Source organism: Bufo gargarizans, chromosome 2, assembly GCF_014858855.1.
Source record: "Bufo gargarizans isolate SCDJY-AF-19 chromosome 2, ASM1485885v1, whole genome shotgun sequence".
NCBI classification, from domain to species: Eukaryota; Metazoa; Chordata; class Amphibia; order Anura; family Bufonidae; genus Bufo; species Bufo gargarizans.
In genome coordinates, this window is record NC_058081.1 from 73,999,652 (window position 1) to 74,015,648 (window position 15,997).

Consider the following 15,997-nt stretch of genomic DNA (forward strand, 5'->3'; position numbering starts at 1 on the left):
AAATTTTGCATGTCATTCGGAAATCAAGGTGCCAGAGTCTGGAGGAAGACTGGGGAGAGGGAAATGCCAAAATGCCTGAAATCCAGTGTCAAGTACCCACAGTCAGTGATGGTCTGGGGTGCCATGTCAGCTGCTGGTGTTGGTCCACTGTGTTTTATCAAGGGCAGGGTCAATGCAGCTAGCTATCAGGAGATTTTGGAGCACTTCATGCTTCCATCTGCTGAAAAGCTTTATGGAGATGAAGATTTCATTTTTCAGCACTACCTGGCACCTGCTCACAGTGCCAAAACCACTGGTAAATGGTTTACTGACCATGGTATTATTGTGCTCAATTGGCCTGCCAACTCTCCTGACCTGAACCCCATAGAGAATCTGTGGGATATTGGGAAGAGAAAGTTGAGAGACGCAAGACCCAACACTCTGGATGAGCTTAAGGCCGCTATCGAAGCATCCTGGGCCTCCATAACACCTCAGCAGTGCCACAGGCTGATTGCCTCCATGCCACGCCGCATTGAAACAGTCATTTCTGCAAAAGGATTCCCGACCAAGTATTGAGTGCATAACTGAACATAATTATTTGAAGGTTGACTTTTTTTGTATTAAAAACACTTTTCTTTTATTGGTCGGATGAAATATGCTAATTTTTTGAGATAGGAAATTTGGGTTTTCATGAGCTGTATGCCAAAATCATCAATATTAAAACAATAAAAGGCTTGAACTACTTCAGTTTGTGTGTAATGAATCTGAAATATACAGTCATGTGAAAAAATTAGGACACCCTTTGAAAGCATGTGGTTTTTTGTAACATTTTTAATAAAAGGTTATTTAATCTCCGTTTCAACAATACAGAGAGATTAAAGTAATCCAACTAAACAAAGAAAACTGAAGAAAAGTCTTTTCAAGATCTTCTGTAAATGTCATTCTACAAAAATGCCTATTCTAACTGAGGAAAAAGATAGGACACCCTCACATGTATTCCCTCTTAAATTGGCTCAGATCTCACACAGGTATATCACACCAGGTGCACATAATTAGTAGATCGTTACTCTGCATGTTGAATGAGGCTTGCCCTATTTAAACCTCAGACATTTAGTTTGGTGTGCTCCTGACTGTTGAAGTGAGAGTGAGCACCATGGTGAGAGCAAAAGAGCTGTCAGAGGACTTCAGAAAAAAGATTGTAGCAGCCTATGAGTCTGGGAAGGGATTTAAAAAGATCTCAAAAGATTTTGAAATCAGCCATTCCACTGTCCGGAAGATAGTCTACAAGTGGAGGGCTTTCAAAACAACTGCCAACATGCCCAGGACTGGTCGCCCCAGCAAGTTCACCCCAAGAGCAGACCGCAAGATGCTAAAAGAGGTCTCCAAAAACCCTAAAGTGTCATCTCGAGAACTACAGCAGGCTCTGGCTACTGTTGATGTAGAAGTACATGCCTCTACAATCAGAAAGAGACTGTACAAGTTTAACTTGCATGGGAGGTGTGCAAGGAGGAAACCTTTGCTTTCCTTGAGAAACATCGAGGCCAGACTGACATTTGCCAGAGATAAAGTTGACAAAGACCAGGACTTCTGGAATAATGTTCTTTGGACAGATGAGTCCAAAATTGAATTATTTGGACACAACAGCAGAGGACATGTTTGGCGTAAACCAAACACAGCATTCCAAGAAAAGAACCTCATACCAACTGTGAAGCATGGAGGTGGAAGTGTCATGGTTTGGGGCTGCTTTGCTGCAGCAGGACCTGGTCAGCTCACCATCATAGAATCCACGATGAATTCTACTGTGTATCAGAAGGTGCTTGAAGAACATGTGAGACCATCAGTTAGAAAATTAAAGCTGAAGCGGAACTGGACCATGCAACATGACAATGACCCAAAACATACTAGTAAATCAACCAAAGATTGGCTGAAAAAGAAGAAATGGAGAGTCCTGGAATGGCCAAGTCAAAGTCCAGATTTGAATCCCATTGAGATGCTGTGGGGTGACTTGAAAAGGGCTGTACGTGCAAGAAACCCCTCAAACATCTCACAGCTGAAAAAGTTCTGCATTGAGGAGTGGGGTAAAATGTCCTCAGACCGATGTCGAAGACTGGTAGATGGCTACAAGAACCGTCTCACTGCAGTTATTTCAGCCAAAGGAGGTAACACTCGCTATTAGGGGCAAGGGTGTCCTATCTTTTTCCTCAGTTAGAATAGGCATTTTTGTAGAATGACATTTACAGAAGATCTTGAAAAGACTTTTCTTCAGTTTTCTTTGTTTAGTCGGATTACTTTAATCTCTCTGTATTGTTGAAACGGAGATGAAATAACCTTTTATTAAAAATGTTACAAAAAACCACATGCTTTCAAAGGGTGTCCTAATTTTTTCACATGACTGTATGAAAGTCTAATGTTTATCAGTACATTACAGAAAATAATGAACTTTATCACAATATGCTAATTTTTTGAGAAGGACCTGTATGTCCAATTCACTTGGCCCAACATTGACCGCCGGACAGAGAGAGGAATTAGAAGGCGAAATAACGGAGACGGAGATCCATAGATCTATTAAGGGATTGGTGGTTGGCAAAAGCCCAGGACCAGACAGCTTCACGCCTCGCTTTTATAAGAACTTTTTGAACGAGATCTCATCCCCCTTTGCTAGAATGTGTAACTCCTTGGCGGAGGGCTCGTCTTTCCCTCCTCAGGCTTTAATGGCCCACATTTGTGTTATTCCGAAACCCGGGAAAGACCCGTTAGTTTGTGGCAATTACCGCCCTATCTCTCTGATCAACGTGGATGTAAAGATCTACGCTAAAATATTAGCAGATCGAATGAAGCCCCTCATTCCATCTTTGATTCATGTGGACCAGGCGGGCTTTGTTCCTGGGAGGGAAACGCGAGATAACACCATCCGTACCATGGCCATTATCGATCATGCTAGCAAGGGGGGATTGCCTCTGTGTCTCTTGTCGATCGACGCAGAGAAGGCGTTCGACCGGGTAGATTGGTCCTTCTTGTCTGAATCCCTAAAGGCGTTCGGTTTTGGCCCCAGCATGATGGATAGGATCTTAGCTTTGTACCAGGATCCTAGCGCCCAGGTCCGAGTTAACGGATCGCTGTCGACTCCCTTCCGTATCCATAATGGAACCAGACAGGGATGTCCACTTTCCCCTCTGCTTTACATTATGGTGATGGAATTTTTAGCTAGAGCTCTACGGGCCAATGACTCCATCAGGGGCCTAAATACGGGTGATCTGGAGTCTAAGATCGCCATCTATGCGGGCGACCTTTTGATTTTCTGCACAGATCCGCTAGTTGGCTTCCCTAACATTCTAAAGGAATTCGTGATCTTTGGCGACCTCAGTAATTTTAAAGTTAACCTTCATAAGTCCGAGGTCCTTAATATCTCCCTGCCCCAGACACTGGTCGGTAACCTACAGTCCTCTTTCCCCTTTCGTTGGGCCCGCAGACACATATCTTATTTAGGCACGATCATTCCCTCCGACTTGACCAGTCTCTTTTCTCTGAATTATGCTCCCCTTATTGAGGAGGTTCGTAGGGACTTGAAAGACTGGAAGGGGTTGCCTTTATCCTGGTTTGGTAGGATTCACACACTCAAAATGAACATCCTCCCCCGCATACTATACCTTTTTCGCACCATACCAATACCCCTTCCGAACACCTTTTTCAGGACTCTAAGATCTGTGATCCTTAAATTTATCTGGGCAGGGTCTTCCCCTAGATTGGGGTTGAGATTCTTGACGCGCAGTAGGGTGAGGGGAGGAGTGGGGGTTCCGGATTTACCAAATTATCATAAAGCAGCAATCCTTTCCTACATTTTAGATTGGTTCCATAATGGACGCTCTAAAAGATGGGTCCAATTCGAGAAACAGGTGATAGGATTCCCATCCCAAAATCTACTTTGGATTTCTAAGTCTAGGAGACCCTCACGACTCCCCTTACTGACCTTGGGTATATTGAAAGTGTGGGACAGAATTGCAATCCCCTTGGGCCTTACTCAGTTCCCCAGCCCTCTGACTCCCCTTTTTAATAATCCTGACTTCCCTTTGGGCCTTGGTTGTACGTCCTTTTTGGGGTTGGATCGCGCGGACAATCCTACGGTTTCTGTGGTCTGGGCAGGGGGATCCCTTCAGCCAATTTCATCCTTCCCGGGCGGGGCGGATAGGGGAGCTTGGCTTAAATACATTAGTCTGAGAAATTTCCTATCTTCACTGGGCCCCAATAGCTCTTGGTCCAGGGATCTCGCCAGTCCCTAGGGAGATTGCACACCCCATTGGATCTTAACCCACATGTATTTGGCACGTCATATCAAGCTATATTTCACACAATCCTTTCTACCTCGACTTGTTTGGTCAGGGATTCTCCCTTCCTCCCCTCCCCCCCCCCCTCTTTGTTCCTCCTGTAGCCCTGTCTCGTTTGTCTAAATTTGTTGTGTGTCCTATGTAGGAGCTCTCGATACTGCTTTCCCGCAACTGGTTCTTTGAGATGCTTTTATTCTGATGTTGGGATCATATGTTATTTCTTTGCTCATATTCATGTTTACATGATGTCTGCTTATATTTGCTGTGATCATCTACCTGTATGATGATATTTTATATGGTCCCGTTTTATGTTCGGGCTATTCTTAATGTGAAGCGATTATTTTGGCTCTTGCTAATAAAAGTATTTGAACAACATTGTCCCATGGGGAAGGAGAGGTTTGTCCTATAAAGGTAAAAAAAAAAAAAAAAAAAAAAACACCAGTAAGCAAAAAAAGTTAACATTCAGTTTCAAAAGTTAAATAAAGTTTATATGTTCTGTTCTAAAGTTATTATAAAGTTAATAAAATTTATTGCGTTGCGGCCTGGTTTTTTCTACCTTCCAGGTGGACCAACCGATCGACTAGCTGCAGCACTGATGTGCATTCTGACAGAAGCATTGCGCTGCTGTCAGATTACACACAAGTCGGTGTATGCAGCGCTGCAAGACGAGATTTCTCCTCTGCAGTAAAGATACATTTGCCGAGGCATATGAGCTGAGGAGGTGGCGGTGTTCATATGCTTTGGCAAACACTTATATACAGACGTGGACAAAATTGTTGGTACCCTTTGGTCAATGAAAGAAAAAGTCACAATGGTCACAGAAATAACTTTAATCTGACAAAAGTAATAATAAATTAAAATTCTATAAATGTTAACCAATGAAAGTCAGACATTGTTTTTCAACCATGCTTCAACAGAATTATGTAAAAAAATAAACTCATGAAACAGGCATGGACAAAAATGATGGTACCCCTAGAAAACACAGAACATAATGTGACCAAAGGGACATGTTAATTCAAGGTGTGTCCACTAATTAGCATCACAGGTGTCTACAACCTTGTAATCAGCCATTGGGCCTATATATATGGCTCCAGGTAATCACTGTGTTGTTTGGTGATATGGTGTGTACCACACTCGACATGGACCAGAGGAAGCAAAGGAAAGAGCTGTCTCAAGAGATCAGAAAGAAAATTATAGACAAGCATGTTAAAGGTAAAGGCTATAAGACCATCTCCAAGCAACTAGATGTTCCTGTGAGTACAGTTGCACATATTATTCATAAGTTTAAGATCCATGGGACTGTAGCCAACCTCCCTGGACGTGGCCGCAGGAGGAAAATTGATGACAAATCTAAGAGACGGATAATCCGAATGGTAACAAAAGAGCCTAGAAAGACTTCTAAAGAGATTCAAGGTGAACTTCATGCTCAAGGAACATCAGTGTCAGATCGCACCATCCGTCGTTGTTTGAGCCAAAGTGGACTACATGGGAGACGACCAAGGAGGACACCATTGTTGAAAACGAATCATAAAAAAGCAAGACTGGAATATGCCAAACTACATGTTGACAAGCCACAAAGCTTCTGGGAGAATGTCCTGTGGACAGATGAGACAAAAATCGAAGTTTTTGCCAAGGCACATCAGCTGTATGTTCACAGACGAAAAAATGAAGCATATCAAGAAAAGAACACTGTCCCTACTGTGAAACATGGAGGAGGCTCTGTTATGTTCTGGGGGCTGCTTTGCTGCGTCTGGCACAGGGTGTCTTGAATCTGTGCAGGGTACAATGAAATCTCAAGACTATCAAGGAATTCTAGAGAGAAATGTACTAGCCAGTGTCAGAAAGCTTGGTCTCAGTCGCAGGTCATGGGTCTTGCAACAGGACAATGACCCAAAACACACCGCTAAAAACACCCAAGAATGGCTAAGAGGAAAAAATTGGACTATTCTAAAGTGGCCTTCTATGAGCCCTGACCTCAATCCTATTGAGCATCTTTGGAAGGAGCTGAAACATGCAGTCTGGAAAAGGCACCCTTCAAACCGGACACAACTGGAGCAGTTTGCTCATGAGGAGTGGGCCAAAATACCTGCTGAGAGGTGCAGATGTCTCATTGACAGTTACAGGAAGCGTTTGATTGCAGTGATTGCCTCAAAAGGTTGCGCAACAAAATATTAAGTTAGGGGTACCATCATTTTTGTCCATGCCTGTTTCATGAGTTTATTTTTTTACATAATTCTGTTGAAGCATGGTTGAAAAACAATGTCTGACTTTCATTGGTTAACATTTATAGAATTTTAATTTATTATTACTTTTGTCAGATTAAAGTTATTTCTGTGACCATTGTGACTTTTTCTTTCATTGACCAAAGGGTACCAACAATTTTGTCCACGTCTGTATATATATATATATATATATAATCCCGGCAATGATTTATTCATCCACATTGATCGATGCGAATGAAGAAATCTGTGCCGTTCATTTTTTCTTTCAGCCCAGAGGCTGAACGGAAAAAAAAAAAAATCTCATTACCCGTATGCTCAATATAAGGAGAATAGCAGAAACTCCTAATGCTGGCCATACATGTAATGATTGCGGAGACCCTTAAATGCCAGGGCAGTACAAACACCCCACAAATAACACCATTTTGGAAAGAAGACACCCCAAGGTATTCGCTGTGGGGCATATTGAGTCCATGAAAGATTGAAATTTTGGTCTCAAGTTAGCGGAAAGGGGGATTTTGTAAAAAAAAAATAAAAATAATCAATTTCCGCTAACTTGTGCCAAATTTCTTTTTTTCCTATGAACTAGGCATGCCCCTCATTGAATACCTTGGGGTGTCTTCTTTCCAAAATGGGGGGTATTTATACTGCCCTGGCTTTTAGGGGGCCCTAAAGCGTGAGAAGAAGTCTGGGATCCAAATGTCTAAAAATGCCCTCCTAAAAGGAATTTGGGCCCCTAGGCTGCAAAAAAGTGTCACACATGTGGTATCGCCGTACTCAGGAGAAGTTGGGGAATGTGTTTTGGGGTGTCATTTTACATATACCCATGCTGGGTGAGAGAAATATCTTGGTCAAATGCCAAATTTGCATAAAAAAAAAAAAAGGGAAAAGTTGACTTTTGCTGAGATATTTATCTCACCCAGATATTTATCTCACCCAGGGTATATGTAAAATGACACCCCAAAACACATTCCCCAACTTCTCCGGAGTACGGCGATACCACATGTGTGACACTTTTTTGCAGCCTAGGCGGGCAAATAGGCCCACATTCCAAAGAGCACCTTTCGGATTTCACAGGGCATTTTATACAGATTTTGATTTCAAACTACTTCTCACGCATCTGGGCCCCTAAAATGCCAGGGCAGTATAACTACCCCACAAGTGACCCCATTTTGAAAAGAAGACACCCCAAGGTATTTCATGATGGGCATAGTGAGTTCATGGAAGTTTATTTTTTGTCACAAGTTAGTGGAATATGAGAGTTTGTAAGAATAAAATAAAATTAAAAAATAAAAATCATCATTTTCCGCTAACTTGTGACAAAAAAAAAAAAAAAAAGTTATATGAACTCACTATGCCCATCAGCGAATACCTTAGGGTGTCTACTTTCCGAAATGGGGTCATTTCTGGGGGTTTTCTACTGTCTGGGCATTGTAGAACCTCAGGAAACATGACAGGTGCTCAGAAAGTCAGAGCTGCTTCAAAAAGTGGAAATTCACATTTTTGTACCATAGTTTGTAAACGCTATAACTTTTACCCAAACCATTTCTTTTTACCCAAACATTTTTTTTTTTAATCAAAGACATGTAGAACAATAAATTTAGCTTAAAATTTATATATGGATGTCGTTTTTTTTGCTAAATTTTACAACTGAAAGTGAAATGTCATTTTTTTTGCAAAAAATCGTTAAATTTCAATTAATAACAAAAAAAGTAAAAATGTCAGCAGCAATGAAATACCACCAAATGAAAGCTCTATTAGTGAGAAGAAAAGGAGGAAAAATTTATTTGGGTGGTAAGTTGTATGACCAAGCAATAAACGGTGAAAGTAGTGTAGTGCAGAAGTGTAAAAAGTGGCCTGGTCATTAAGGGTGTTTCAGCTAGGGGGGCTGAGGTGGTTAAGGTCCATTTACACAGGACAATATTACAGCAGATTGTCGGGAAGTAAGTGTTCCTTCCAGACAATCTAATGATCACTAGCAGAGGAGAACGGTGTATTTACATGCAGCGATCTCCTCCAGAGTATGGGGTGGAATGATCGCTAATGCAATCACTCTTCCCCTAAGGACTCATTGCTTGCTAGCAGCAGATCGTGTTTACACAGCGTGATCTGCTGCCTGTAAACTTGCCCAATGAACGAGCGTTTCACTCATTCATCAGCTAATTAACAGTACATTTACACCACCCAAACATCGCTCACGAGTTACTATGAACGCTCATTAGCGATAAACTGTTCAATTCTCGGCCTGTCTAAATGGCCCCTTAAAGCAGCCCTGTCACCAGGATCAACCCTATTAAACCAGACATACTGGATGGTAGGGCTCATCATGCTGTTTAAAACAATACCTTTCTTTTGTCTGTAAGCTAAACAGAGGCAGAGATATCTGCATTTTTATTCATATAAAAACGAGCAATTGGAGCACCAGGAAGCGGGGCTGAGCCCTTTGAGCACCCCATTTTGGAAAGAAGACACCCCAAGGTATTCCGTGAGGGGCATGGCGAGTTCCTAGAATTTTTTATCACAAGTTAGCGGAAAATGATGATTTATTTTTTTTTCTCTTTTTTCCTTACAAAGTCTCATATTCCACTAACTTGCGACAAAAAATAAAAAATTCTAAAATGGGGTCACTTGTGGCGTAGTTATACTGCCCTGGCAATTTAGGGGCCCAAATGTGTGAGAAGTACTTTGCAATCAAAATCTGTAAAAAATGGCCTGCAAAATCTGAAAGGTGCACTTTGGAATATGTGCCCCTTTGCCCACCTTGGCAGCAAAAAAGTGTAACACATCTGGTATCGCCGTACTCAGAAGAAGTTGGGGAATGTGTTTTGGGGTGTCATTTTACATATACCCATGCTGGATGAGAGAAATATCTTGGCAAAAGACAACTTTTCCCATTTTTTTTATACAAAGTTGGCATTTGACCAAGATATTTTTCTCACCCAGCATGGGTATATGTAAAATGACACCCCAAAACACATTGCCCAACTTCTCCTGAGTATGGCGATACCAGATGTGTGACACTTTTTTGCAGCCTAGATGCGCAAAGGGGCCCAAATTCCTTTTAGGAGGGCATTTTTAGACATTTGGATCCCAGACTTCTTCTCACACTTTCGGGCCCCTAAAAAGCCAGGGCAGTATAAATACCCCACATGTGACCCCACTTTGGAAAGAAGACACCCCAAGGTATTCAATGAGGGGCCTGGCGAGTTCATAGAAATTTTTTTTTTTTGCATAAGTTAGCGGAAATTGATTTTTTTTGTTTTTTTCTCACAAAGTCTCACTTTCCGCTAACTTAGGACAAAAATTTCAATCTTTCATGGACTCAATATGCCCCTCACGGAATACCTTGGGGTGTCTTCTTTCCGAAATGGGGTCACATGTGGGGTATTAATACTGCCCTGGCTTTTTAGGGGCCCTAAAGCATGAGAAGAAGTCTGGAATATAAATGTCTAAAAATGTTTACTCATTTGGATTCTGTGAGGGGTATGGTGAGTTCATGGGAGATTTTATTTTTTGACACAAGTTAGTAGAATATGAGACTTAGTAAGAAAAAACAAAAACAAACAAAAAATTTTCGCTAACTTGTGCCAAAAATAATGTCTGAATGGAGCCTTACAGGGGGGGGTGATCAATGACAGGGGGGTGATCAATGACAGGGGGGTAATCACCCATATAGACTCCCGGATCACCCCCCTGTCATTGATCACGCCCCTGGTAAGGCTCCATTCAGACGTCCGTATAATTTTTACGGATCCATGGATCGGATCCGCAAAACACATGCGGACGTCTGAATGGAGCCTTACAGGGGGGTTATCAATGACAGGGGGTGATCAGGGTGATCACCCCCCTGTCACTGATCACCCCCCTGTAAGGCTCCATTCAGACATCCGCATGATTTTTTTACGGATCCATGGATACATGGATCGGATCCACAAAACACATGCGGACGTCTGAATGGAGCCTTACAGGGGGGTGATCAGGGAGTGTATATGGGTGATCACCCGCCTGTCATTGATCACCCCCTGTAAGGCTCCATTCAGACGTCCGCATGTGTTTTGCGGATCCGATCCATGTATCCATGGATCCGTAAAAATCATGCGGACGTCTGAATGGAGCCTTACAGGGGGGTGATCAATGACAGGGGGTGATCAGGGAGTGTATATGGGTGATCACCCGCCTGTCATTGATCACCCCCCTGTAAGGCTCCATTTAGACGTCCGTATGCGTTTTGCGGATCCGATCCATGTATCCATGGATCCGTAAAAATCATGCGGACGTCTGAATGGAGCCTTACAGGGGGGTGATCAATGACAAGGGGGTGATCAATGACAGGGGGTGATCAGGGAGTTTATATGGGGTGATCATGGGTGATCAGGGGTTTATAAGGGGTTAATAAGTGACGGGGGGGGGGGGGTGTAGTGTAGTGTAGTGTGGTGTTTGGTGCGACTGTACTGACCTACCTGAGTCCTCTGGTGGTCGATCCTAACAAAAGGGACCACCAGAGGACCAGGTAGGAGGTATATTAGCCGCTGTTATGAAAACAGCGTCTAATATACCTGTTAGGGGTTAAAAAATTCGGATCTCCAGCCTGCCAGCGAACGATCGCCGCTGGCATGCTGGAGATCCACTCGCTTACCTTCCGTTCCTGTGAGCGCGCGCGCGCCTGTGTGCGCGCGTTCACATGAAATCTCGCGTCTCGCGAGATGACGCATATATGCGTGACTGTGCGCCAGCCTGCCACCTCCGGAACGCACATGTGCGTTAGGCGGTCCGGAGGTGGTTAAAGGGGTTGTCTCATCATGAACAATGGGGGCATATCGCTCAGATATGCCCTCAATGTCTTATAGGTGCTGGCTCGGCTATTTCCGTCTGCCCCATAGAAATAAATCGGAGCGGGGGCCGTGCATGCGCGGTACACTCCTATTCACTTCTATGGGGAGTCGGCTTGGTGGTGGCCGGACCGGAGTCCTCCACCACCACCTTGCCGGGCTCAGTTCTCGATATAGGTGTGGGTCCCAGCAGTGGGACCCGTACCTATAAGATAATGTGGGCATATCCTAGCGATATACCCCCATTGTCTATGATGACACAACCCCTTTAAGACCAGAATCTAAAATGCCGGTCTTAATAAATGACCCCAATAGACTTTTATTATGGGTTAAATGTGGGGGGGGGGGGGGGGGGGGGGGATATCTGAAGAAAAAAAAATAAAGTCTTTAAACCTGGTATTTCTACATGCAAAACCAAGCTATAGCATTACTACATAGAGATGCATGGTTTTTCTATGCTTATAAGCTAACACATATTACTGGTATCTTTCTAATCATACATTGTGCCTGAGAATAAAGCAGTAAATGTGTAGATTAGCTTTCTGAGCATATCCCAGTGTGGTGAAGCTATAGTACATAGGGGGTCATTTATCAAACTGGTGTAAAGTACAACTGGATTAGTTTCCCATAGCAACCAATCTAATTCCCCCTTTCATTTTCCAAAGGAGCTGTCCAAAATGAAAGGTGAAATCTGATTGGCTGCTATGGGATCTGCATCAAAAACCAAAACGTATTACATGCACTTTATGTTGATATGGATGGCTGTGGATTTCACCCTCTCCACTGCAAAGAGTGAAAACCCTGGTGGAGATCCAGAGGATTAAGTGGCATCTTGTAGACTTCAAATCCGCACTGCAGGTCAATGTACACTGCAAATTTTTTTTTACGAAGCGTTTGGATGAGATGTCTTAAAAGTTGAGTGAAAATCTGTGGTGGCAAATCTGTGATATATCTGCCATGTGTGAACATACTTCCTTTTTTGCCGATTTCAGTGCTTTTCCACATTTAAGCCAGACCAAAATCCTCTTCTCTTAGGCTACTTTAACACTCGCGTTTGGTGCGGATCAGTCATGGATCTGCACAAACGGATCCATTCAGATAATAAAAACGTCTGCATCCGTTCAGAACGGATCCGTTTGTATTATCTTTAACATAGCCAAGACGGATCCGTCTTGAACTCCACTGAAAGTCAATAGGGGACGGATCCGTTTTCTATTGTGCCAGATTGTGTCATAGAAAACTGATCCGTCCCCATTGACTTACATTGTGTGCCAGGATGGATCCGTTTGTCTCCGCTTCGTCAGACGGACAGCCAAACTCTGCAGGCAGCGTTTTGTGTCCGCCTCCAAAGCGGAACGGAGACTGAACGGCGATCCTTTTCCACTCAGAATGCATTACGGCAAAACTGATCCGTGTTGGACCGCTTGTGAGAGCCCTGAACAGATCTCAGACGGAAAGCCAAAACGCCAGTGTGAAAATAGCCTAACATGAGGACTTCGTAGGAAATTTTACTTTGCATGGCAAAGGATGAAATCTGCACTGAAAGTCCACAACAGTTGACATGTTGTGGATTTTAAAATTCACACCACAGGTCAATTTATGCAAGGAATACTTTCGCGCTGTGTGGTTGAGATTTTGATAATCTCATTAACTTTGCTGGTGCTGTATTACTCTGTAGATTTGCCGCAGAAAAATCTGCACATAATATAACTTTCTCCTCTTCCTTCCCTTCCTCTGGTAAAGACTGTATTAGATGTTGCAATCACACTGAGGAGGAGATCGCTGTATGTAATAGCCGCAGTCTCCTCTGCTGACAGGCAGGCGAAGGAAGGAACGCTTCCTTCTCGATAATAGTCTGCCTCATCATACCCTTAACAACTGAACATAAAACTTGTACTTGTCAATGTACATTTACTTTTGAATTGCATTTAGATACTGTACAACCAGTAGTCTACTGATAGCAGTTGATAGTGGTATTACTTATCTATGGTTTGTTTGACTTAGCGATAGAGAGAGTGCCGTAAATGTCTACCCTCTCACCTAAGTAAATATAAAATCGAAAAATCAATGCATGCATGCTTGGCTGAACAGCTCCAGTGGAAAGGCGGGTTTATACCGCACAATGTCACAGCCGCTTCCTTCCCGACAGTCGGCTGCTCGTTCAGTGTAGTACACCGCTGCATTTACATGCAGCAATCTCCTTCACTGTATGAGGCCAAGGGATCGCTATTGTGATCCCTTGTACCTGTACCTGTCCAGAAATGATGATCGATGTGCCTGAATTTTGCTCGTTCATCGGGTTATCGACAGCACATTTAGATGGGCAGATTTTGGGAACAATGCTACAATGTATAGTAAAGAATGAACTAAAAAATGTACATGCAGAGTCAATGACAACTGATTAAAGGGAACCTGTCAGCACCAAAATGGATCATAAACCACTAGCAGTACCTTAAAGGGACACTGACAGGGCCAATAAGCATATTGAGGTATATATCTGGCAGTACAGGTCTTATAATGGGTATTACAATCATATAAGTATCCCCCCTGTCCACATTATACATACAGTAAACTTTAAGTTTTATAACCTGCTCCAACCGTCTTCAATCTGCCCAAGGGGCGGCGTTTCACCTCTCTTGCGCCCAGCCAGCCTCCCCAACTGCCGCTTTGAAGCGCCGCCCAGCTCATGAATATTCAGTTTGCTGGGCGGCTTCTGCAGTCCCCGCTCTGAAGCGCTTCGCTTAACAGTGCCCGGCGCATGCGCCGGATCTTGTGAAGTCCGGTACAGTAAGCGCCGCCCAGCTCATCAATATTCACTTCGCTGGGCGGCGCTTACTGTCCCCGACTTCACAAGATCCGGCGCATGCGCAGGGCACTGTTAAGCGAAGCGCTTCAGAGCGGGGACCGCAGAAGCCGCCCAGCAAACTGAATATTCATGAGCTGGGCGGCGCTTCAAAGCGGCAGTTGGGGAGGCTGGCTGGGCGCAAGAGAGGTGAAACGCCGCCCCTTGGGCAGATTGAAGACCGTTGGAGCGGGTTATAAAACTTAAAGTTTACTGTATGTATAATGTGGACAGGGGGGATACTTATATGATTGTAATACCCATTATAAGACCTGTACTGCCAGATATATACCTCAATATGCTTATTGGCCCTGTCAGTGTCCCTTTAAAGCTGTTAACATCCGGCTTCTAATGATGTTCTTGTGTAAGATGTCTGAGGCGCATGATCGCTGTAAAACAACTTTTATTCCTCCACAGGTCGTCTGCAAATGAGGCTTCCTTGCTTCGAGTCTATGTAAGCACGTCCCATCTTTTGTTAGATTAACAGCCTGCAGTGCGGCCGGGATGGCACAAGTCTCGCGTATGCACAGTGCGCCGCTGAAACCCGGCTAACAGCAGCAGCCGGAGACAAGATCGTGCCTTACCAAGGAGCATGTGCGAGACTTATGCGATCCCGGCCACACTGCAGGCTGTCAATCTAACAAAAGTGGAGACGGTACGGTGGGGGGGGGGGTACTTACCTTGACTGAAAGCAAGGAAGCTCACGCAAGATTTTATCTGTAAGGGCGTTTCTTAGGCAGAGCTGAGGAGCTTGACTCAGAAAATATGACTCTTCTCTGGTCAAGCATGTAAGATATAACTCTTTTCTGTTAATTAGCATAAAAGGCAGGAAAGCTTTATAGGGCGATAAAATAGGACAGGTTAGTCCTGAGAAGATTATGGATCGATCGCTGGGAACTATCAGGGTAAACAAGCATTAAGGTACATTTGGTTTTATATGTCAGAACATGGTGACAGGTTCCCTTTAATCTTTAAAGTAAATTATCTCAAACTCTACGCTTTACACAAATCTGGTTGACGTAACATGTTACAGTACAGCGTCTTACAGAGAAAGCATCTATTTTCGCTTTACTAGTAAAAGCCAGATAATGAAACATTTTTCCCTATTTTTATTTGTATCTTTATTCGGATTGTAGATGGCTTGGACATGCTCTGTGAGATATGCAGGGGTCATTGTGCAGGGAGGGGTAGGAGGTGAGCTGAATCCACTATCTATTCTTACATAGTTACATCCATCAAGTTCAGCCATGGAATGGGAGAGAATGTGGATGAAGGAAAAAGGTATGGCTAAACTGAAAAAGAAAACGGAACCATTTTGCTCTAAAAATGTATCTTTCTGACCGCAACTGCTGACCTAACCGGATAAGCATTCAAAACAAGAATTCTATGGTGAGGTGTGCTGGCGTGGCACGTGACCACTGATTAACTAGTAGCGGTGACGTGCAGAGAGTTGGCATGTAACACTTCCAGCCAGGCTAGGACAGGAAGCAGTGGGGACCAGACCAATTTTATTTATTTTTTTAAATCATGCACCATCTCTGTCCGGCCTCAATTTTTTTTCAGTGTCTGACAGCCCAGGACAGGAAGTTGAAAACATGGAGTGGCTTCAAATAATTACATCCAGAAAAACCATTTACCTACCGGTATATATACTCAACTACCTCTGGCAGTTCAATAGAGATGAATGAGGCAACATAGCGCATGCTCAACCTGGTGCTCTGTTAATTTTTTTGGAAAGGGGGGGTAGGGTCTAGTAATTAACTTGAAATAACTGGAATACACCATAAAAATAAAATAAAAAAAGTG

The 15,997-nt window shown here is 43.4% G+C and overlaps 1 protein-coding gene across 1 annotated transcript in view; it reads right to left on the reverse strand.

The window, feature by feature from the left end:
• LOC122929472 (choline transporter-like protein 1) overlaps positions 1-15,997 on the reverse strand; it is a 179,468-nt gene that overhangs the window by 106,357 nt on the left and 57,114 nt on the right. The window lies entirely within an intron of this gene.